Source organism: Stenella coeruleoalba, assembly GCF_951394435.1.
Source record: "Stenella coeruleoalba genome assembly, chromosome: 19".
NCBI classification, from domain to species: domain Eukaryota; kingdom Metazoa; phylum Chordata; class Mammalia; order Artiodactyla; family Delphinidae; genus Stenella; species Stenella coeruleoalba.
The window spans coordinates 36,480,663-36,504,304 of NC_137165.1; positions in this window are offsets into that span (position 1 = coordinate 36,480,663).

The following is a 23,642-nucleotide window of genomic DNA, read 5'->3' on the forward strand; positions in this document are numbered from 1 at the left end:
GGCTAAGAGTTCAAACTCCACGCCTCCAGGCCCTGTCCTGTCACCGACTCCCTGCCTCTCTGGGGGCTGTTAAACATCCCCACTCAGAGTCAAGGTCTGGGTGACTCTCTGGGCCCCCCGGCCCAGAGTTTGGTTGGGGGAACAGGTTGAGTGCTGGGGCCTTGCTTCCCTCCCCTGCGAGCCTGCTCTCTAGGCAGAGGCCCTGCCACCGTGGTGTGGTGTAGGGGCAGAGGGCGGGCTGGGCACTGGGCGGTCTCCCACCTCTGCCCCTAGGGGGACCTGGCAGGGCCCTCGGGCCCCGTGCTTGGGCAGCAGGCTGGCACCTGCGTGAGGAGTGGCTAGGCGCCCTGCCCCGAGCTGAGGAGAAGCTGCCCAGGGACTGGGCCCAGGCCTTCTTGTTCAGCCAGAAATTCTAGACTTTTAAGAATCAAGGGCCAGAGAGGAGCCTTTTCCAGGGCACCAGGGAGCTGCTCTCCTGCTTGGCGGTATTATCAGGCCTTGAGGGAACCTGCCCTGATCTTTGCTTAGGCTTTCTGGGAAGACATTTGCCTGCTCATGGTAAGATTATTGCAGGACAAGCTTCAGGCCTGTGGTCACTCTGACAAGGTGGGGGCTTTGGCCCCTCATCCAGGCTCTTGGGAAGGAATTATTTTTCTAATCAACTTTATTGAGGTCAATTTACATACAAGAAAGTATACCTATGTTATACACAATAAAATGTACTCATTTTAGATGTACCGTTCAGTGAGTTGATAAGCGCATATACTTGCGTAGCTGCCACAACCATCAAGCTGTAGAACATCTCCATCACCGTAAAAGGTTCCCTCCAGACCCCTTCCCAGTCCCTACAGCCCCTACGCTGGCCCCAGGCACCGGCCCCAGGCACCCACTGATCCACTTTCTGTCCCTATAGATTAGATGTGATACAGGTTACCATGCTGCTTGTCCTCGTGTGTCTGACTTTTTTCGCTCTGCATAATACTTTCGAGATCCATCCATGTCATCGTGTCTATTGGTAGTTCTTTCCTTTATACTGCTGACTAATATTCCACCGTACGGATATCTCATAGATTGTTTATTCATTCGCTGTTTTTTGGACATTCGGGTTATTTCTGGGTTGCAGCTATTATGAAGAAAGTGGCTACGAACATGTACGTATAAGTCTTTACGCGGATGTATGTTTTTATTTCTCTTGCATTAGTACCTAGAAGTGGGACTGCTGGGCTGTATGATAAGCATACGTTTAACTCTTTAAGAAACCACCAAACCGTTTCCCAAAATGGTTGTACCAGTTTACAATGTATGAGGGGGAGGGATTTTGAATGCAGCCCTTCCCTGTTCTGCATCTTGACCTTTCCTTCTCCTCAGGGACTGAGCTGGTTTTGTAGGTGGTTTGGTGCTTCAGGGAGCAGGAGGGAGCCCCCCTGCCTCTCCAGGAAACATTCCCTTGCCCTCCCTCCCCGCAGAGCGGCTGCTCAAGGTTGAGATTAATGGACTGCGCTGTGTAGAGAAGGGCCTAAGGGTCTATTTATACCTGAGTTTAAGCAGATGCATTGTTAGCTGAAATGCCATAATTATTTTCCTTTTGCTAGTTCTTACCATCCCGTGAGAGTGTTTTTAAACAGAGCTGCTGCCACACTGGCAGCCTCACCCTGACTTCTCTGCCTGCCACCCCCAAGGTAAAACCGTTTCTTCCCCAGGCCGGGGGCGGTGGGTACTTCTGTTCCCGAGCCCTCCCTCTTCACCGGCGTGGGCTGATAGCTGGAGCAGGCAGCCTGTAGCTGGAGAACTTCACTTTTTTGCTGTCAGTCCCACCCCAGCTCTCACCTCCCTGTCACATTGTTCCACCTTGCCATCAGTCACCAGAGAGCTCTGGACACCCCTAACTCCAAATGATGCAGCTGTCCAAAGAGAAAGGATGAATCTTTCTTTTTCTTTCTTTCTTTCTTCCTTTCTTTCTCTTTTTCTTTCTTTCTTTCTCTCTCTCTTTTTTTTTTAACATTTTTTGATATGGACCTTTTTTAAAGTCTTTATTGAGTTTGTTACAATATCACTTTTGGTTTTTTGGCCCCGAGGCATGTGGGATCTTAGCTCCCGGACCAGGGATCGAACTAGCACCCTCTGCGAAGTCTTAACCACTGGACCGCCAGGGAAGTCCTGAACCTTTCTTTTTGTGTTCATAGGCTTTGCTAATTGCCAAGAGGTAGGAAAGTACAGGCAGCATAAAGGTCTTCCACTGGAGCAGGAGTTTAAGGAAACCTATGAGCCTGGCACTGCACGTTTCCTGGGCTGGCCCTAGTCTCCCCCTGTTCTGAAGTTTTTAGGCTCAGGCCCATAAATGGCTCCTTAGGGGTAAATTAAGATCTTCTTCATAAGAATCTCGGGCTGTAATATCTCTCAGACCTCAGGATACCTTAGAAACCTTTCTCCCTGCTTGGGAAAATATCACTACCCTATCATTTAGGAGTCACTCACTTAGTTGTTTTCAAGCTCTGACTCTTTAGAAAGCACTTACTGGCAGGATCCTGCCAGTCTGCACATGTGTTAATCAAGGCCACGGGTGACATGGCCCCAGACCCTCAAAAGTTTGACTGGGTTGATGACCCTGTGATAGAGCCCCAGTTTGAGTCACGAAAATATCATTCAACTCCTTATTATTATCACTGTTAGCGTTTATTTTATTCAAAGATTGTAATATAGGGCTTTCCTGGTGGCGCAGTGGTTCAGAGTCCGCCTGCCGATGCAGGGGACACGGGTTCGTGCCCCGGTCCGGGAGGATCCCACGTGCTGCGGAGCGGCTGGGCCCGTGAGCCATGGCCGCTGAGGTCCGGAGCCTGTGCTCCGCAACGGGAGAGGCCACAACAATGAGAGGCCCGGGTACCGCAAAAAAAAAAAAAAAAAAAAGATTGTAATATAGCTGTGAGGTGCTAAATCTGATACAGGTAGGCTACCTCTTTAGGCTAACTTTTATTCTAAATTGGCTTGATCCAAACCTGTGCCATCTACTATGGTGGCCACTAGCCACATGTGGCTGTTTAAATTTAAATTAGGGCTTCCCTGGTGGCGCAGTGGTTAAGAATCCACCTGCCATGCAGGGGACACAGGTTCGAGCCCTGATCCAGGAAGATCCCACATGCCGTAGAGCAACGAAGCCCATGCGCCACACTACTGAGCCTGTGCTCTAGGGCCCTTGAGCCACAACTACTGAGCCCGTGGGCCACAACTACTGAAGCCCGCGCGCCTAGAGCCGGTGCCCTGCAACAAGAGAAGCCACCGCAATAAGAAGCCTGTGCACCACAACGAAGAGTTGCCCCCACTCACCACAACTAGAGAGAGCCCGTGCGCAGCAACAAAGACCCAATGAAGCCAAAAATAAATAAATTTATTAAATAAGTAAATAAATAAATTTAAATTAGTTAAATTAAATAAAATTAAGCTTTTAGTTCCTCAACTGTACCAGTCACATTTCAAGTGCTCAATAAACCCAAGAGGTTTAGTGGCTACCATGTTGGACAATGTATATATAGGACATTTCCAATATCACAGAACATTCTAGTGGGCAGCAGTGGTTTAAACACTAAGTCATGTATGCAGTAGCAGCTTTATAACGTAGAACATTCCTGCACCATCTACATAGGGCCCTTATCTGGGCTGGGCCTTAAAGAAAAAAAAAACATATCAGAGGTAGAATCCCTGCCCAAAATGCATCTACATTTCCAGAACGACACAATGACACACAGGGTTTAAGACAGTAGAGGACAGATATTAGACCAAGCAATGATGGACATATAAGGGCAAGAGAGCAAACAATTAGAGAAGTGAATGTAAAGTCCAGTGGGAGCTCCAAGGAATGGTGTCTTTTGGAAGGAGTTCAACAAGACTCATTTGAGAAGGTATTTGGACTGGGCCTTGAAGGGTGGATAGAAGTTTCCCATGTGAAGGAGGCAGAAGGATATTCAAAGAAAAGGGATTACGTGTGCAAAGGTCCAGGGGTATGAGGGACTGGCCGTGTTTGGGATGGTCTTGGAGTGGTACAGCAGGAGTGTGGGGGTCAGATGGGCCAGATTATGAAAGGCTCTGTGCTCTGCTAAGGGGAATCTAGTTTATCCTGGAAGGCAGGGGCAAGGCATGGAGAGATTTACGTTTTAGGAGGATCATGTTAGAGAAAGTGAGATGCACAACATGGAGAGACCAACCAGGAGGACTATGGAATAATCTAGGTGTAAACTGAGTTGTCCTGAACGGAAGCCTGGACAATGGGCATGGAGAGAAGGGGCTAGATCTGTGGGACAGCTGGTCCAGCCTGGACGAGGCAGGTGGGAAGGAATGTGCACCATACCCAGGGAGGTTTCATGTAGGAGATGTGATTTCTGGAATTGATTTACCGCTATGGGCTGTAAATTCAAAAGGCTGCTACAATAAATATCCAAGCTAATTAGCCCCTAGAACATCAGTCTTGATTCCTTCCAAACAATGAAGTGTGAGGCTTCTCTGAGACCTCAGCTTTCCATCTGAGCCAATGAAGCAACAAATCTATTGTTGGAAAATGGGTTCTCCAGGGAGGGGGTGGGGGGTGGGGAGGCAGGCTCATTACAGCACAGAACGGCACAGCTGTTGGTTGTCCAAACTCTCCACTTGGCTTTATTTATAATCATAATGACACCCTCCAGGAAGAACAATTGCTGATCGACCCAGTTAGGAATTAAAGTTAATAAAATGAAGAGACTGCAACAAATAATCGATGCAAATGCTGCAAAAAGCCATGATCAATGGCAGAGGGGCCTGCAGTGATCAGTGACCGTGGCCTGCAGCTGCCTGGTCTCCTCCTCATCACGCCCCTCCCCGCCCCTGTTTCCTGCCTTCTCGTGACTCAGTCGACCTGCTGTCATCTCCCATCAGGGGCTGTCAGGCTTCGAGTGCTCAAGTGGGTGCCCCGCTCACTGCTGGCTGTCCCGCCACCACTCCCCTCCAGCCCCCTTGCCAAGGGGCCACGTGGAATGAGGCTGCTGTAAGCAGAGTAAGAAGCAGAGACAGGGAACAGGGCCTTGGCTTCTATTCTCCTTCCCAAATCTCCTTTGCTGCTCCCTTTCCCGTCCAAGGTGTCTCTCATTTCCCATTATCTTCTTCTCTACTGGCCTCCGTACACCCTGAATGTTGCGAGCAGGGCCTGGATTCTGGGGACATCCCAAAGAGGCCAGCAGGCACGGTCGGCTTTTGCTCCGCTTAAACACGGCTTCCTGCTCTTGCTGACCCTGTTCATTTCTTTTTCTTTGTGAAGAGGGAATTGGAGGAGGGGGTGGGGGACGAGCCTCCTCGCAGGCCCCGTTGTCTGTGCAGTGGCTCCCGTCTCTGCTTCCCTTGGTCTCCGGCAGCGTGCCCCTGCTCTGTGGTCCACAGCAGGCCCAGATGAATCGGCATGGCTTACCTGGGAGGCAGGCAGCATGTGGGGACTGGGCCACTTCTCTGCCTTTCTCTGTAGGAAAGGCACACTGGTTGGTGTCCTACCTCTGGGCCTTTTGCCAGCCCCCAGCACCCGTGCACCGTGTGCTTACCAGGCAGCTGCAGGCCACGGTCACTGATCGCTGCAGGCCCCTCTGCCATTGATCATGGCTTTTTGCAGCATTTGCACTGATTATTCGTCGCAGTCTCTTCGTGCACTAGGGAAAACAAATCTCCCCAGGTTTGGGACAATCGTCCTGGGAGTTCCGGCTTCTTTGGGCCTCATGTTTGCTCAACTCCAAACTCTCGGTTCTGCCTCCCCATTGCTGCCCCTTTGGACTAGGGGTTTCTATCTAGTCCTCCTGGCATTTGGCTCTTGGATTCCCTAGATGGGCATTGACACGGCTCACAGGCTGGGATGCCCAGTTTCTATGCCGGACTCTTGGTTTTTGCCCCGGGGAAACCAGGCTGGACAACCCGAGTGACAGGGAGGTAGAGTGACCAGCAAAGGAGCAGAGAAGAAACTAGTGCTGCCTCCAGGGTGGGTCATGCCGGTCAGGACTGATGGAAAGGCTTCATCAGCAGACTCCAAGGACTCCACTCTGTGAGTGGCCCACTCACCCCGCTGTACTGTAATCAGTCTGTTTACCGGCCTGCCTCACCCACTAGACTGTGGGCTCTGCGAGGGCGGGATTGTGTCTGATTGGCTGCTGGATCTCCACTACCTGGTGTAGGTCTTGGCTCTCTGACCAAGTGTTTATTGAAAAAAAGCAGATGAACAAGGGAGCTCTTCTCCTTTATTCCTGCCATGGTTAATGTCAGCCTATCCACATAAGACCCAAGTGAGAAACATAAAGTCATTAAGTCCTGTTGATTCTACTTAAAATACTTCTCCAACCAATGCCTTCTTTGGGGGACCGTGTGTTTCCTGCCTGGGTAATTCCAGCCAGGAGTTGGTGGACTGATTCTCCTGGCTTCCTTTTCTTGACTCTTCCACTTGTCTACCTTCCCTATTGCTTACATGTATAACACAAATCTAATCATGCCATTCCTCTGCTAAAACGCCTTGCAGAGCTCTCCATTTCTCACAGAATAAAGTACAGTTCCTCTACACCCTCCATGACCTGGCTCAACCTACTATTCTAGCCCATTTCTTGCCATGTTGCCCTGGGGATCCTGTAAGTCAACCCCATGGAACTGTCTTCAAGCCAGTTATTCTTCCATCTCCACACTTTGCTGCTTCTATCCCCACTGCAAAGGTTGCTCTCTGCAACAGACCCCAGCCTTTCTGATCTCCTTAACTCAGACTAGTCCTTTAAGGCTCAGCTGAAACGTCACCTCCTCTCTGGTTCCTCTGATGTCATCAGCTAGCCACCAAACATCCCTTTCTTATGCTTCTTTTCATCTTGCACATGGAAGGTCACAGAGTATTACAGTTCTAGGCGCCGTATCTTTTTTGCACGAGCACATAAATTCCTTGGGGGCGGGGCCTCACACTCACCTCCAGGTACCCAAAGATGGCAGATAATATTGGGCGTGGTGGGAGAGGCAAATACCATAGGCTGTGTGGCCTTGGGCAAGTTACATTGCCTCTCTGTCTCTCATTTTGCTCATTTATAAAACTGTCAAAATAATAGTTCCTGCCTGAGGGAATCTTCCACCAATGAGGATTAAATGAGTTACTACATGTGAAGGGCATAGAGCAGCACCTTTCTCATATTAAGCCCTCAGTAAATGTTAGCTACTGTTACTAACTGTGATTATTAGGCACTCTGTAAATGTTTTTTCGAATGAATGAGTGAATGAGAGTCTGCAGAGTCTAACGAGGCACTTTTCCACCCATAAAGAACATTCAGTATCAGAGTCCTTCTGTTCAGATCTTAAAGGCTGGTCAAAGTACTAGCTATGTCACTTGAGTCGGTGGTAATTCACTGGTGAGTAACGATTCCCCACCTCTTCAAGTGGAGCTGAAAATGTTCGGTTAAGGGAAGATGACTGGAGAAAGTTTTCTCATACTTGTGAGAAGAAGGACAGAGAGGGGCAGGGTTCGAGCAACTTGATGACAGTGGTGATACTGAAAGTCAGTGCCAGAGTCACCCACCAATCTGTGAGTTAGCCATAAATTCCCTCATTACCTTTGAGTAGGATACAAACCCATGATTATCTGTCTGCTAAATTACAAGGAACCAGATGGGGAAACAAATTTCTACATTCAAAAAACCTTAAAGAGAATCGAATCTCAATCATTTCTTCAGAGAATGGTGATTATTTTGACCTTGGTTCAAATTCCAATCCTGTTATTTACTATTTGTAAGATACTGATATATCCCTGGATCTTGCTGATCTATAACATGGAAATAATTCTTATCTCATGTGGTTATTGTGAGGTTGAAATGATAGTAAATGGGATAATTTACATATAATGTAAAGCTTTGTGATCATAAGTGTGTACAAACAGTGTCAGAATCAATTTTGAAGTGTAAGCTGTACCTGGGCCTAATAAAAATGCTTACTTCCTATGCAAGAATGACATTGGACAGCTACAGGTATGTTTCTCATTCTCACATTCTAGTAAGAAAAAAAATTTTTAACCATGGGCCAGACATTTTGTTAGTGGCTAGAAAAACACAGTTGAAAAACACAGCGCTTGCCCCCATGTAAGTCACGATCTAGTGAGGGACATAGACAAGGCAGCAGATTGTCAGTCATGAGTCAAGTTCTACAGGTAACACAATATGTCCTCGCAGAGAGGAAGCACTGAACTGAGATGGGACAAGATGGGAGGGGAGGGGGTTAAAGAAATCTTCTGGAGGAGGCGATTCTTGAACTAGGTCTTGAAGGAAAAGTAGAAATCATCCAGGCAGACGAGGGGGAAGGGAAGCTCATTCCAGGCAGAGAGAGCGGTGGATGCAAAGATCCTGGAGCACAAAAAGCCGTCCCACTCTAGGAAGAGTAAACTGCCTGACAAGGGTAGAGAGCCGATACCATAATGGGGAGGCAAGTGAAGAGACCAGAAAAGCAAGCCATGTCATGAGAAGCCACTGGATCCAGGCTAAGCAGTCCTGATTCCATCCTGAAGGAGATGGAAAGCCACTGAAGGCCGCAAGCAGAAGAAGGACGTGGTGGTATTAATGTCTTGGTCTGCTCACTCTGGAGGCCCTGTGGAGGACAAGGCAAAGGGCAGGAGACCAGGAGGGGGCTATTGGAGAAATGCAGGCAAGAGAGTCCCACCTGGAGCTGTGCCCAGGCCATGAGGAAGGTGACTCCACAATCTCAATCCATGTATAAGCTGACAAATGTATCCTGTCCTATAGTAGATGCTCATTAAGAAATGGCATCTGGGCTTCCCTGGTGGCACAGTGGCTGAGAATCTGCCTGCCAATGCAGGGGACACAGTTTCGAGCCCTGGTCTGGGAGAATCCCACATGCCGCGGAGCAACTAGGCCCGTGAGCCACAACTACTGAGCCTGCGCGTCTGGAGCCTGTGCTCCGCAACAAGAGAGGCTGCGATAGTGAGAGGCCCGCGCACCGCGATGAAGAGTGGCCCCCGCTTGCCACAACTGGAGAAAGCCCTCGCACAGAAACGAAGACCCAACACAGCCATAAATAAATAAATAATTTAAAAAAAAAAAAGAAAAAAAAGAAATGGCATCTGCATACTTTCAGTACACCAGGCTGGGGGGGAAAAATCAGAGGTACCCCAGCAAGGAAGGGCACAGAGGTAAACTTTGGAATGTGGGGAGGTAGGTCTAAGAAGATGTATCCCCCAAAATATTTATAGAGATTATTTCTGGGTGGCAGAATTATGGGAGATTTGTATTCTTTTTTCTACAATAAACATGAGTTATTTATATATTTTTTTAAAGAATTCATTTAAATACATCCGCCCCAAAACCTTGGATCAAAGGGGAATTGGAAGACCCAGGACATTCATTAGACACTAGAAGGTGGATACTTCAGGGGTCTACACGCAGTTTGGAGTCAGTGAGGGAGAGAAGATTTAGGAGGGAAAGAACAAAATCTGCTCAGGCTGGAGAGTAAGTGCCTGCATTGTAGGGGATCCTGGTGAGCAGAGTCAAACTCAGCAAGAAGGCAGTGAGCTACCCATCAAAGATGGGATGACATGCCAGTCAGGCATCTGGGAGAGGGTTGGGGAGCACACACTCAGTGCAGGCAGATTTTCAGTGGGAGGCTGAAAGACACGAGGGGAAAGATTGTGTAACCGAATTATGGGGAAGAATAGTGGCTTATTGTTGGAGACCCAATAAACAAATTGAGAGCGTTCATCCTGGGGGTGTGGGCCTGAAATAAGTTCTAAGACAGCTTAATGAGCCATCACAGGTCCTCTTCTGGGATGAGTCACTGGAGAATTATATTAACCCAGTTCAGCCTTCATTGCCCCATCACCTGCAACAAAGTCACTGAGATGCCGTAGCTGAGCTGCTCTCAAGATAGAGCCTCCTTTCTGTGAAATAGAGAAGATGACACCAGCCAGCTCACCCATCAGCCCTGGGCATGCCACAATCTCCCCTTCATCTCGAATGTTCAGCATTTACATAATTAGGCCCCTGATGGAGGTAAATGCCCTCCCCACTGACACCCAGCACTCTGGGGACAACGTGTAGGTGGACAGCCGCTGAATGGGCTCGGGTCTGCTCCAAACAGCAGCAATGTCCTTTTGTAGAAGCTGATTAATGAGGCTGGAAACTGGTGGCTTGGGAATCAGGGCCAACTGAAGCCATATCAGAAATGGAAATAAGAAACTACTGGAAGAAATGAAGGAGCTCACAAGTCTTCCACCAGAGGCTCCGAACTTCAATTCTGGTTCCACCCCACAAAAGCCATGTTATATTGAGCATTTCACTCAACTCTTTGGAGTCTCAGTTTCCTTGACTGTGAAGTGGTGGTAAAGTCCCAGTTCTCTTAGCCCAGAGGCTAATAGCAGTGCACCCTCATGTCAAGCTTGTTGTGTGTGTCTGGCACTGTTCTAAGGGCTTTACACATAGATAGATAGATAGATAGATAGATAGATAGATAGATAGATAGATAGATAGATAGATAGATATAGATAGATAGATAGATAGATAGATAGATAGATGATAGATAGATAGATGATAGATAGATAGATGATAGATAGATAGATAGATGATAGATAGATAGATGACAGATAGATAGATAGATGATAGATAGATAGATAGATGATAGATAGATAGATGATAGATAGATGATAGATAGATGACAGATAGATGACAGATAGATAGATAGATGATAGATAGATGATAGATAGATGATAGATGATAGATAGATGATAGATGATAGATGATAGATAGATAGATGATAGATAGATAGATAGATAGATGATAGATAGATGATAGATAGATAGATGATAGATAGATGATAGATAGATAGATAGATAGATAGATAGATGATAGATAGATAGATGATAGATGATAGATAGATAGATAGATAGATGATAGATGATAGATAGATAGATAGATAGATGATAGCAACAACCTACATGAGGTAGGTATTATTATGAATGTCATCCCCCTTAAAGATGAAATAACTAAGGCTTGGGGAAGTTAAGAAAAGTGCCCAAAGTCAGACACTATTGTGGAATCCGGACTTAAACCTGGGCAGCCAGACTTGGGAGTCCATGCTTCCAAACATTGCATTCACCTCCTCCATCAGACTCAAACTGCTTTACAAATAGATGCAGGCCTGTTTTTTTTTTTAATTTTTATTTGTTCATTTATTTTTGGTTGCGTTGGGTCTTTGTTGCTGCGCACGGGCTTTCTCTAGTTGTGTCGAGCGGGGACTACTCTTCGTTACGGTGCGCGGGCTTCTCATTGCGGTGGCTTCTCTTGTTGTAGAGCATGGACTCTAGGCGCGTGGGCTTCAGTAGTTGTGGCACGCGGGCTCAGTAGTTGTGGCGCACGGGCTTAGTTTCTCCGCAGCATGTGGGATCTTCCCGGACCAGGGATCGAACCCGTGTCCCCCGCATTGGCAGGTGGATTCTTAACCACTGCGCCAGCAGGGAAGTCCCTAGATGCAGGTTTATTCTTCTTAGTTGTGACTGATATTTCCAGAATGCTGAATTAAATGCCTTGGGCCCCATTTGTGACAGGTTTATGGTTGCCAGGGTTTTAATGCAGGAAAGAATGGGGCTGATGGTTGTGTCCACCAGATGTTGCAATAAGTGCTTAGTGTCGATTCTCATACAACCATGGAAGATGCAGGAGTGGAGTCTAGGAGGACTAGTGACATCCCACAGTCTTGGAGCTCATAAGCCAGAGTCTTGTTTGATTCCAAACTTTCCAGCACAGGGCCTCTTAGGCTTTAAATGAAGACAGGCAACGTGGTAGTTAAAGCCTGGGTCTCTAGAACCTGAATTCAGCCCATTCCTGCCACTTCCTAGCTGTGTGACCTTGGGCAAGTTTACCTCTCTGGGCTTTGGTTTGCTCCTTTGTAAAATGGAGATGACAATAGTATCTACCTCCTAAGCTTATGGTGAGATGCACATGGGTTAATACAAGTAAAGTGTAGAACGGTGGCATGTAGTATGCTCTCAATGGTTATTAAAGCAACAACTCCAGGCCTGGGACAAAAGTATAGTATTTGACTCAAGATTTGCTTTTCCATGAGAAGGGCTATACCCAGAAACCAGAAGATTCACACAGTGGTGGGACATTTGTTCAGGGAAGATTCTAGAAGGACACAAGCAGTAAAGTCAGACTTCTAGGAGGGTGGCATGAGGACCCACGAGGATCAGACACAGGTAAGTGGGGAAGGTCCAGTTGGACAGGGGGTTAGCTTGGGGGGCTCAGCGTTGGGCAGCAGGTGGCTCTCCTTCCAGGTTGGTGCTCAGTATCTAGAGGGTCTGATGGTGTCTGGTAAGAGCCCAACCACATAGTCAGTATAAAGGGTCTGGCGTGGATTTGGCAGCAGGGAGTGGAGACACAGCCACTGGTTAGGAATTTCGAGGCAGGAGTTTACTTACTAGGTGGCCAGGAGTCAGGGAAAAGACTGTGAAACTTGTAGTAGGGGAGGCAACAGAACTGGGGTTCAGTTGACAGTGGGCTAGGTCAGACTAGGGAAGGCCAAAGCCAGATGTTAGGCAGATATAGGTGAGCAAGATGTCAAAACAAGAGAAGGAGTTAATTAACGTATGCAAAGGCTCAGGACAGTGCTCTACACAAGTGTTTCTGCTGTTGTCGGTGGTGGTGGTGGTGATGATGATGATGATGGTGATGATGATGATGATGGTATTCTGTTGGCCAGGATCTGGGGTTCAGGGTCAGGATTTCAGTTCCTTAGAGCAGTAGTAACCAGACTGGGCTTCAATGCTTTATGATTTCCCCCCGTATGTCTAGGACCGATATTGCCAACTTTTTAATTTAGCCAAGTGAGGCCATTTAAACAACCAAAAACTTATTACCCACCATCACCATGATTTCATAAAAGAAAGGCCATCTTATCACCAAAAGTAAGACAGACATAATTTCAAAATAGACAGCCATTTAAATTGGAAATGAAAATTAACTTGACAAAATACCAACTTACACTGTCTTTTTCTCAGTGGAAAGCTGACGGAGCACGGAGCAGGACTGGTGGGCAAAGCAGAGTTTAGAATGCATTCATTTCCAGGGCTCCCCTACCTGGGCTGGACTACCTTGGGGGCTTGTTTGCAAGGAACGTGACAAAGGCTCTGCGGCTACATGCAAGGTGTCTGTCCTGGCCCTGAGCCTTCATGCTGACCTAAGCCATCCACATCTTCACAGCTGGTGCCTCTGAAGTCCTGTGCGGACACTGCAGGACACTTACTTCCTGCCCAGCCTGCTCCCACTCCATTCCAGGGCCACCTGGGTCCTCTCCAACGTACAGCCCTCCTCCTGCCCTTTGGACCTGACACCTGAACTGGCTTTCTCCAGTTTAACCCTTGACACTCTCTAAGGGCCTTGGCTGGAACACACCTTCTGGATCCTCCTTCTCCTACCCACCTCTGAGTAGATACCCTGCACCATCCTTGCCCCTGGACTTCAGCCTTGGCCCTTGTCCTCAGTTGCTGGGGACCTGCATGGAATGCTGGAGCTTAGATCAGCCCTCGCAGCCACTGCGACGTGGATCCAGCACTTCCTCCACCCACATTCTCCTGTTCCCCTATGTTTGGTCTAGAGAGGCCCCATGGGGGTGAGGGACAGAAGGAGAAGACTGTGTCTCAAGTTTGGTCACAGTCTGTGGAAATTAATAGGCCCCAGGGCAAGGAGCTAAATGGGTAATTAACCCACATCCGTGTCAAAGTCTGTCTCTTCGATTTATCTGGAAGCTCTTTGAGGCAGGGACATATCCTGATCATCTTATTTAATCTTTTATTTTCTACCCACTCCCAGCTCCCCATGCCCAGTACTCCCCGCAAAACCAACTAGCCAAGTCCATCTGCAATATATTTGTTGCCTTGAATTTGATTCCTTCATTTGACATATGTTTACTGATCACTTGCCAAGAAGGAGCCACTGTGAAAGGCACTTAGAGAGATACTAAGACAGACAAGATGTGGACACCACCCTCAAGGAGCCTTCTGCCCAACAAGGAAGAGGCTGCACACCCAAAGAACTAAAAACGAAGTAGGAAATACAGAATGTTTCCAGAAAAGTATGAAGGCTGAGCTGAACTTGTTTCACCTCCAAGTGCTTGGGTGGTTTGGCCTCTCTCTGTCAGCCCAACCTGGGAAAGGAAATCTCCCTACAGGGGCTCCAACCACATCCCAGTGGGCCCTGAATGCAGCTCTGAGCTGAGAGCCTGCATTGCAGTGATTTGTTTTGTTTCCAGATAGGTTTTCCCCTTCAGTTCCCCATTTGCCTTGGTCGGCTAACACTCCTTCTCCCTGACCTTCCTCCCATGCTCATCCTGAACAGGACAAGACCTTTTCCTAAAAGCAGTGTCTCCCTCTTCCCATTGCAAGATAAGGCTGCCCTTTGGGTGTTATTTTCATTAATTTATCGATGCTTGTTTTCATACTGCATTTGACTGGCCTTGTACTTACTTTGTTGAAGCCCGAAGGTTGTTTAAGCAAATGGGCACAAGAAAGGGGAAAACAAATCAAAGAAACCTAAACTCTCCAAAAAAACACACACACAAAAAAACCCAATCAGCTGATTTAGTACCAGTGATGAAGTTTCCCAAGGAGAGAGTCCAGAACAGGTTGGGTAGGAGTATCTTTCAGGCCAATGATACAGATCAGGGATTTCCATAACTTGCTTTACTTCACTGTTAAATGACACTCGCAGTGAGTCGGACTTCCTCTGGGGCCACAGGGTACGTCTGTCCCCAAGGGGGTCTGTGCTGTTGCCCTTTGATGGCCTGACAAGTCTGGAAGCTACTCCCAGTGGGTTGCCTTCTGATCTGTGCACAGTCCTTCAGGGTAAGGCACAGGGTAAGGCACAGGGTAAGGCACAGGGTAAGGCACAAATTTCCACACGCTTTTGGTTGTGCAATTATCACCTCTTCCTCATTTGTAACTGTATGGAGTGGGGCAGCCCTAAGGTTGTGAGAAAGAATTTTGAATTCCCAGATGGGGAGAACTGGGTCCTAGTCTTGAGCATGGCAAATTCCCTAACTTATCTGGAATTAAGTTTCCCTGAATCAAATAGTCAGTAAAGTTCAGTGAGTCTATGTATGCTTATTTAATTTTAATTATTTAATTATAAATTGAATGCAATTCACTGTAAAAAACTGAAGATGGGTCCCTCACCTCCACCCACCATCACCTCCAGAAATAACCACTCTAGTTTCATGAGTACCCTTCCAGAAATTGTCTATGCCCACACAAAGGTATCACTAGGTTTGTTTAGATCCCATCTAGTTTCCAGTGTTGCCACAGACTGCCTGATAGTGGTGGAATTCTTCACTTTCCAAGACAAGACTCTGTCTTCTTAACACATTTTATTATATTGGCACCAAGAAAGGTTTATGCTTTTTGCTTTCCGTGGTTTTAAAAAATATGTGTTCACTTTTTCTAGAAAATTCCAGAGATAAGGAACAGGTGTGGAGCTGGCTTGTACAGGGTTGAGAGTCAATTATATGTATCTATTCCAAACTCCTCATTTAGTGATGTCACATTAGTAGCTTGAAATCAGCCATGGTAGGAGTTTGTTTTTTTGGTTTTTTTTTCCGGTACGCAGGCCTCTCACTGTTGTGGCCTATCCCATTGCGGAGCACAGGCTCCGGACGCGCAGGCTCAGCGGCCATGGCTCACAGGCCCAGCCGCTCCGCGGCATGTGGGATCCTCCCGGACCGGGGCACGAACCCGTGTCCCCTGCATCGGCAGGCGGACTCTCAACCACTGCGCCACCAGGGAAGCCCAGCCATGGTAGGAGTATTTATACCACAGAAACTGGCAAATGCTACAAATCAGGGTTCCCCCATCCCATCCAGTTTACCAGTATATCGCTGGGCATGAAGAACATGCTTTAGCAACTGAAGAGGGTCAAAGAGCACTATGTAGCAGTTGGACAGCCTTTGTAGAGTCAAGCGAACTAGATTTGTATGCTGTTCTTGCTGACAAAAGATAACAGAACCCTAGTTAAGATCATGGAAATCCCTTGTGGTGCAGTGGTTAAGGATCAGCCTGCCAATGCAGGTGACATGGGTTCGATCCCTGGTCCGGGAAGATCCCACGTGCCACAGAGCAACTAAGCCCGTGCGCCACAACTACTGAGCCCATGCGCCACAACTACCGAGCCCATGTGCCACAACTACTGAAGCCATGCTCCACAGCAAGAGAAGACACCTCAGTGAGAAGCCCATGCACTGCAATGAACAGTAGCCCCCGCTTGCCCACAACTAGAGAAAGCCTGTGCACAGCAATGAAGACCAATGCAGCCAAAAGTAAATTAAAAAAAATAATAAAAAAATTTTTTAAAAAGGTCATGGAAATAGAAGAATAGGAAACTTACAACTCCTCTACCTTGCTGTCCTGAAGCAAACGCTTCACACTTTACATCTTTTAGGTCTCTGTGGTAGAGTTTAGAATATTGGCCTCCACAAATCACACCCCATGTGCAGTGTGATATTGCTGCTTCCCCACCAAAAGGTCAAGGCTATTTTTTTAAATTTATTTTTTACTGAAGTATAGTTGAATTACAATGTTGTGTTAATTACTGCTGTACAGCAAAGTGACTCAGTTATACATATACATATATTCTTTTTCATATTCTGTTCCATTATGGTTTATCACAAGATATTGAATATCTGTGCTATACAGCAGGACCTTGTTGTTTATCGAGGTCAACTCTATGTTGACATCCCCTTGAATATGGACTGGCCTTGTGACCTTTTTTTTTTTTTTTTTTTTCTTTTTTTTTTGCGGTACGCGGGCCTCTCACTGTTGTGGCCTCTCCCGTTGCGGAGCACAGGCTCCGGACGCGCAGGCTCAGCGGCCATGGCTCACGGGCCCAGCTGCTCCACGGCATGTGGCATCTTCCCGTACCGGGGCATGAACCCGTGTCCCCTGCATCGGCAGGCGGACTCTCAACCACTGCGCCAGCAGGGAAGCCCAATCATGACCTTTTTTGACCAATAGAATATGGCAGAAATAATGTTGTGCAAATTCTGGAGCTTAGGCCTAAAGGGGTCTTCCAGTTTCTCCTATTGCCTTCTCATAACCTTGGGACCACCATAACTTGATGAATTTCAGTCAGTCTAATGGAGGATGAGAGGCCACTTGGAGGACTGACAACCAGAGTCAGTTGCCAGGCAGGTGAATAAGGCCATGTTGAACCCTCCAGCCCAAATCAGATGACTGAGGCCACGTGAATGATCAGAGATGAGACTAACAGAACCGCCCAAGGAGACAACCCCCAGCATGTGAGATACAATAGACCATTGTTTTGAGCCACCAAGTTTTGCTGTGGTTTGTTACAGAGTAATAAGCAATAGCTAACTGAAACGACCTCAAAATCTAGAGAATGAGGAGGGCCTGGAAAGCTGGCTGCCTCTCCCTGCTGTAGACACGTCCCCGCTAGAGTTGATACGTGGTCAGGATTTATTTAAGGCGTCATTCCTCTCAGGGCTCGTCCATCTTCAAAGGAATAAAGTTCTAACTGAAATTGTAGGACCTTATCAAGGACATATTTATGGCCAGGGACCCTCCTGCCTGCTCTTCTTCTTTTTTTTTAATTGAAGTATAGTTGATTTACAATGTTGTGTTAATTTCTGCTGTACAGCAAAGTGATTCAGTTATACATATATATATTCTTTTTCATATGCTTTTCCATTATGGTTTGTCACAGGATATTGAATATGGTTACCTGGACTATACAGTGGGACCTTGTTGTTTATCCATTCTATATATAATAGCCTGCACCTGCTAATCCCAAACTCCCAATCCATCCCTCCCCCACCCCCGCTCCCCATGTTCTTTCTCCTCTTCAGAAGCCACATCTTGGCTGCTTCCTTCAGCAGCGTTCAGCTCACCTGTTAAAGGCCTGCCTTTCCCAGGTGAGGAGGGGATGGGGCACACCTAACTCAGAGGAGACAGAGCTGGTCCATGATGCAGAGGAAATTCTGAGGAGACACTAAAGAACATCTAACCTTTGTAGCCAAACACGCAAAAATGATCCCAAACCCCAAAAGAGTCCTGGAGGGAAAAAAAACCAAGGATTGCAAAGATGATAAAACGTTGGGTCAAGCCTCTAGGTCATGAATTACATACGGCAGTTACATAAAGAAAGTAAAAAGTCAGGTGGAGTCCATAGAGTTTGACCTCTTCTGAGGTCTTTACATTGTTCTGAAAGTTTGTTTGTATCCGTTCCCCTCACTAGACTGGAAGCCTCCTGAGAGCAAGGATCATGAATTATTCACCCTCATGACTGCGAGCCTAGCATAGGGCTTTGCACAGAGCAGGCATTCAATGAATGCTGTTCAACTGAAGCACAAATTCAAGGCCAAAGAGCAGGGTGGGGAACGTTGAAGCCAATAGGTCCCATGGTTTTAACATTTTGAAGGGTTCGAAATGTCTGCAGAAGTACCAGGAGAGCAGGGGTCTGAACCCTTGGAAATGGCTGCAGGCCTGGCCCTCTGAGCACTTGTCTCCCCAAACCCACCTCAGGCTCGTGCCCTCACCTGGGACACTGGTAATTTCAAGGTGAGGCTGCAAATCCTCAGACCGTGGTAGCACCTTGAGCTCACTTATTCACCAACCTTATTCGGAGAGGCACACGGTGGAAATTGTTTGTGCCCCAGAGCCAGAGTCCTGGAGGCGTGGTCTTCAACCCCTCAATGGCCTTGTGGCAAAGGCTACAATGCAGAAGAAACACTGGAAGGTGGCACACCCTCAGGGACCCTCCCCAGACACTTGTCAGCGGCCTCATCAATTTGTCATTCTCACTGATGGACACCTGCCCTCTCAACTCCTCCCTCTAGCCTCCACTCTTGCGGCTTAGCATCCTGGGTGCTGCAGAGGCTCCCAGGCCTCTCTCTGCGAGAATGCGGTTGCCCTGGGGAGTGACTTTCCCTCTTTCAACTACGCTAGCTCTGCTTTATACATCTGGGGACAGGGCCAAGAAAAGGGGTCCCTTGAGCCAAATGGCCTGACAGCACCTTGTCGCTTTATTTCCATCCAAAGACTTACTGTCTGGTACTTGGAGGTTCCCTGTCTCCAGAAAGAAGAAGAGCAGGGAAGGAGAGATGGACGAAAGAAGGGAGTAGAGGAGACATTCCCTAACAACCTTCTCAGTCTCCCCCATTACCTGCAGAATAAAGGTCAAGTCCTGTTTTGGTACGCAGAGCCCTTCCCAGGCTGAGCTCACCCACAATTGCAGCCTCATCTCTGCCTCTCCCCTCTCTGACTTGACAACCACAGTGGAGTCTACATCAGGCTTCTGCAGCTTCTAAGTCTGGAATGTCCTTTGCCCTTCCCTGTCCGTGAAGTGATACCCACCCTTCAAGGCCTTCTTCTTCTCTGTGATGCCTTCCCCACCTCCCAGGCAAAGACAGTCTCGCCATGCCCCAACAGCCCCACAATCTGTCCGGTAAGGCAGCAGGATCACTCATTCATTTACTCATTGACTCATTCATTCATTTACTCAAGTGCTCACTGAGCACCTGGATGAGTCAGGCTTTGTGTTTGTTTCCAGGGATACCACAGGGAACAAAATAGACATGGCTCCTACCCTTATGGACCTTACAGACAGTTGAGTAAATAACTACACGGGAGTTATGGAGGTAAAGAGGAGGACTTTGCTCTAATAGTGAGGGTTGGGACAGCTTCTCCTGAAGAAGAGAAATACCAGCTGGAAGCTAAGTAGAGGTTAATGAGGTCTGGGGGAGAGGTGGGGAAGGGGGTTGGTGAGAGGCTCCAGGCAGAATGAGTAGTACTGAGCAAAGTGAAAGGGAACTTGACATATATGAGGAAGTAAAAGAGGGTGGAGGAAGGTGGTGCAAGCTCTGGGCTGTGGCTGGACAGGCAGGCCAGGTCCTCCAAGGCTCTTGTAGACCTCCGTGAGAGTTTTGGTCTCACTGAAGAGACATGGGAAACACTGCTGGGTTTACCCTGCTGCGGGTAAGAGGCAGGAGCATGTCCTCTTGGCTTTTTATAAAGATCTCTCACCTGCGCAGTGGAGAATGGGTTAACGATGGGGGCAGGAGTGATGGCAGGAGGGCCAGCAGGAAGCTGGTGAAGTGGTTCAGCGAAGGGTTGCTCAGTGGCCTGGAGAGTGGTAGATGGACTAGATTGGCTCAGTGGCAGGTTGGAAATAGGGACGAGGTGAGCAAAAGGGGTGCCCAAGATGGCGCCCCAGTTTCTGGCTTGGGAAGTATCCGTAGCTCCCACTAGCCTGGGGCTTGCTCAGTCTTATGGCCCCTGCACCCAGCATGGCATCGTACAAAAAACCTTTGGGGGGCTTCCCTGGTGGTGGTTGAGAATCTGCCTGCTAATGGAGGGGACACGGGTTCGAGCCCTGGTCTGGGAGGATCCCACATGCTGCGGAGCAACTAGGCCCGTGAGCCACAACTACTGAGCCTGCGCGTCTGGAGCCTGTGCTCCGCAACAAGAGAGGCCGCGATAGTGAGAGGCCCGCGCACCGCGATGAAGAGTGGCTCCCGCTTGCCACAACTGGAGAAAGCCCTCGCACAGAAACGAAGACCCAACACAGCAAAAATAATAAATAAATAAATTAATTAACTCCTACCCCCAACATTAAAAAAAAAAAAAACTTGTGGAAGGGAAATCTAGACGCTGGGAACAAAAAGGCAAATTCTCTTTTAGGGAGTATGTTAAATTTTAGCCAGACCATTTACGAAATTCTTGTAACAAATAGATATTTAAAAATGCACAAAATCAGATCTCTTCCAAAGTGATAAATTAATGCTTTTGCAGTGTAGGCAGATAGATGAGGCATGAACATTCTGTTCTCATTTTTACTAGCTAAGAGTTTGAACTGAAGGAAGCTTCTAGAAACAAACACTATATAAACAAAGAAGTAAACCCCAAATGTAAAGATAATTTAAGACTATAAATCATATATAATATATAATAAATATTAAAATATATTTAATATTTGAATTGCAAAAGTAACGGCTCACTGTGAAAAATTCAAGCAATATACGAAGAATGGAATCAAAGTGACGTAAGTGCCCCTTCACCCAACTCCAAAGCCACCACTCACCAAATGTAACCACTTGTTCCTCTGCACCAAAACATGTTATCTTCTGCCATCCATATGGCTTCATCTCATCAACAACTTCAAAGTACAAGATTTATCAACATTATTCAACAATCCTTTGTTGATGGACATTTAAGCTACTTCCATTTTCCTTACAATTCTAAATGGTAAGTGTCTTTACAAGTAAGTATCTTTAAAGATATATATTTCCGTACACTTGTGGGCATTTTTGTTCTCATTACAAAATGGCATCAATTTTCACCCTCACCCTCATACTTAACCAATTTGAATTCCTGTTAAGAATGCCCTTTCCCCCACTCGTTGGCCAACAATTAGCAATTTTTAGTAAGTTCTGTCAGACCAGTGGACAAGATAAAATATCTCATTATTTCATTTTTGTTTTCCATATTATTAGAGAGTGAATGTCATTTTATGTGTTTATAAAAAGCTGTATTTTTTTTCTTCAGTGAATGGTTCCATTTTACTGTGGTCAATTTCCATTGGGTTTATATATCTTTCCGTTGTTGATTTGTAGAAGTTCTTTATATATTATGAATATTAATCTTTTGTTCTTTGCTTAAGGTGCAAATAATTTTTCTCAGCTGGTCATCTGTCTTTTGATATTGTTTATCAAAATTAGATATTCCAGGGACTTCCCTGGTGGTCCAGTGGCTAAGATTCCATGCTCCCAATTCAGGCAGCCCAGGTTCAATCCCTGGTCAGGGAACTAGATCCCACATGCTGCAACTAAGAATTAGCATGCCATAACTAACGATCCCGCATGCCTCAACTAAGACCCAATGCAGCCAAATAAATTAATTAATTAAAAAAAATTATTTTAAAAAATTATCTTAAAAAAATTAGTTACACCAAAGATTTAAATGCTTATCTGTTAATCTTTTTGTTAAGAGATAAATCTGTTTATCTGTAGTCTATCAGTTAATCTTTTCCTTTATGGCTTTAGGATTTGCGCCTTCCTTAGAAAGGAAGATTTTTTTAAAGTTTGTATATTTATTTCTTATTGACTTTTAAGCTTTAAAAATGTTTTAATCTTTAAACTACCTGGTATTTTTGTGTATGCTGTGTTATAACTTCTTCCCCCTAAAATTGATAGCCAGTTGTCCCAACACCATTTTTCCCCACAAATTATAATTGCCATCATTGTTATAAACTAAGCTCCTATTTAGATAGGATATATTTCAGGACTCTGTTTTGTTTCCTCATCCATTTGGTTATTCCTACGTCAATACCACAGTTTTTATTATTAGATCTTTGATATCTTTGTTGTATGTCTTGATATATAACAGGAGGTGCTCCTCTCATTTCAAACACTTCTATTTCAAAGTGTTCTTGGCGATTCTTGTATATTTCTTTTCCAGATGAATGTTGGAACCAGTATATCCATAAAACAAAAAGTCCTGCTGGAATGTAAATAGGGATTAATTTGAAGAAGAATTAATATCTTTTAAATACTGAATCTTTTCATTCAGGAATATAAACTGTTTCTCCATACTCAATATTTGTATGTCCTTCAATAAAGTTTCATCGTTTTATTCAGTGTAGGTATATTATTTGTTCATTTGTTCCTAAGTGCCTTATAGTTTTTTTATTAATGTAAATGATATCCTTTTTCTATTATATTTCCTAATTTATTATTGCTGTTGTATAGGAAAGCTATTGATTTTTTTCATATGTTTATTTTCTAATTTACCACATTGTTAAACTCTTTCATAAGCCACAATCATTTTTTACGGTGTTGGCCTTAGAAGTTCTGGATAAATAATCGTATCACTGGTAAATAATGCCATTTTATCCCTTCACATGTTGATGTATACCTCTTATTTCCTTTTCTTTCTCATTACAACGACTAGGTACTCCAAGCTTGTTTAATAATAATGATGGTATCAACTAGGTTTATCTCAATCCTGACTTTAAAGAGAGTGCTTTTAATACTTCACCATTAAGTAATACTACTGTAGGTTTCTGATGAAGACTTTATCAAGTTAAGGATGTTTCCTTCTCTCTTTTTTCTAAAATAATTTTTTGGCCACGCTGAGCAGCATGTGGGCTCTTAGTTCCCCGACCAGGTATCTAACCTGTGTCCCCTGCTTTGGGAGTGCAGAGTCTTAACCACTGGACCACCAGGGAAATCTAGGATGTTTCCTTCTCTACTTCACTTAAAAGAAGTTGTCGTTGTTTTTTCCAATCATAAAAAGGTATTGGATTTTATCAAAGGCTTTTTTTTTTTTGGTATCCACTGAAATGATCATTTTCCCCCCTCTTTGGTGTATCAATGTAGTGAATTGCATTAACAAATATCCTAATGTTGAATCATCCTTGCATTACTTTTAATACGCTGATTTCAATTTGCTAATATTTAATTTAGGATTTTAAAAATTTAGCCTTTGCTTTTCTTTTCCTTTTTTTTTTTTGCGGTACGCGGGCCTCTCACTGTTGTGGCCTCTCCCATTGCAGAGCACAGGCTCCAGCGCAGGCTCAGCGGCCATGGCTCATGGGCCCAGCCGCTCCACGGCATGTGGG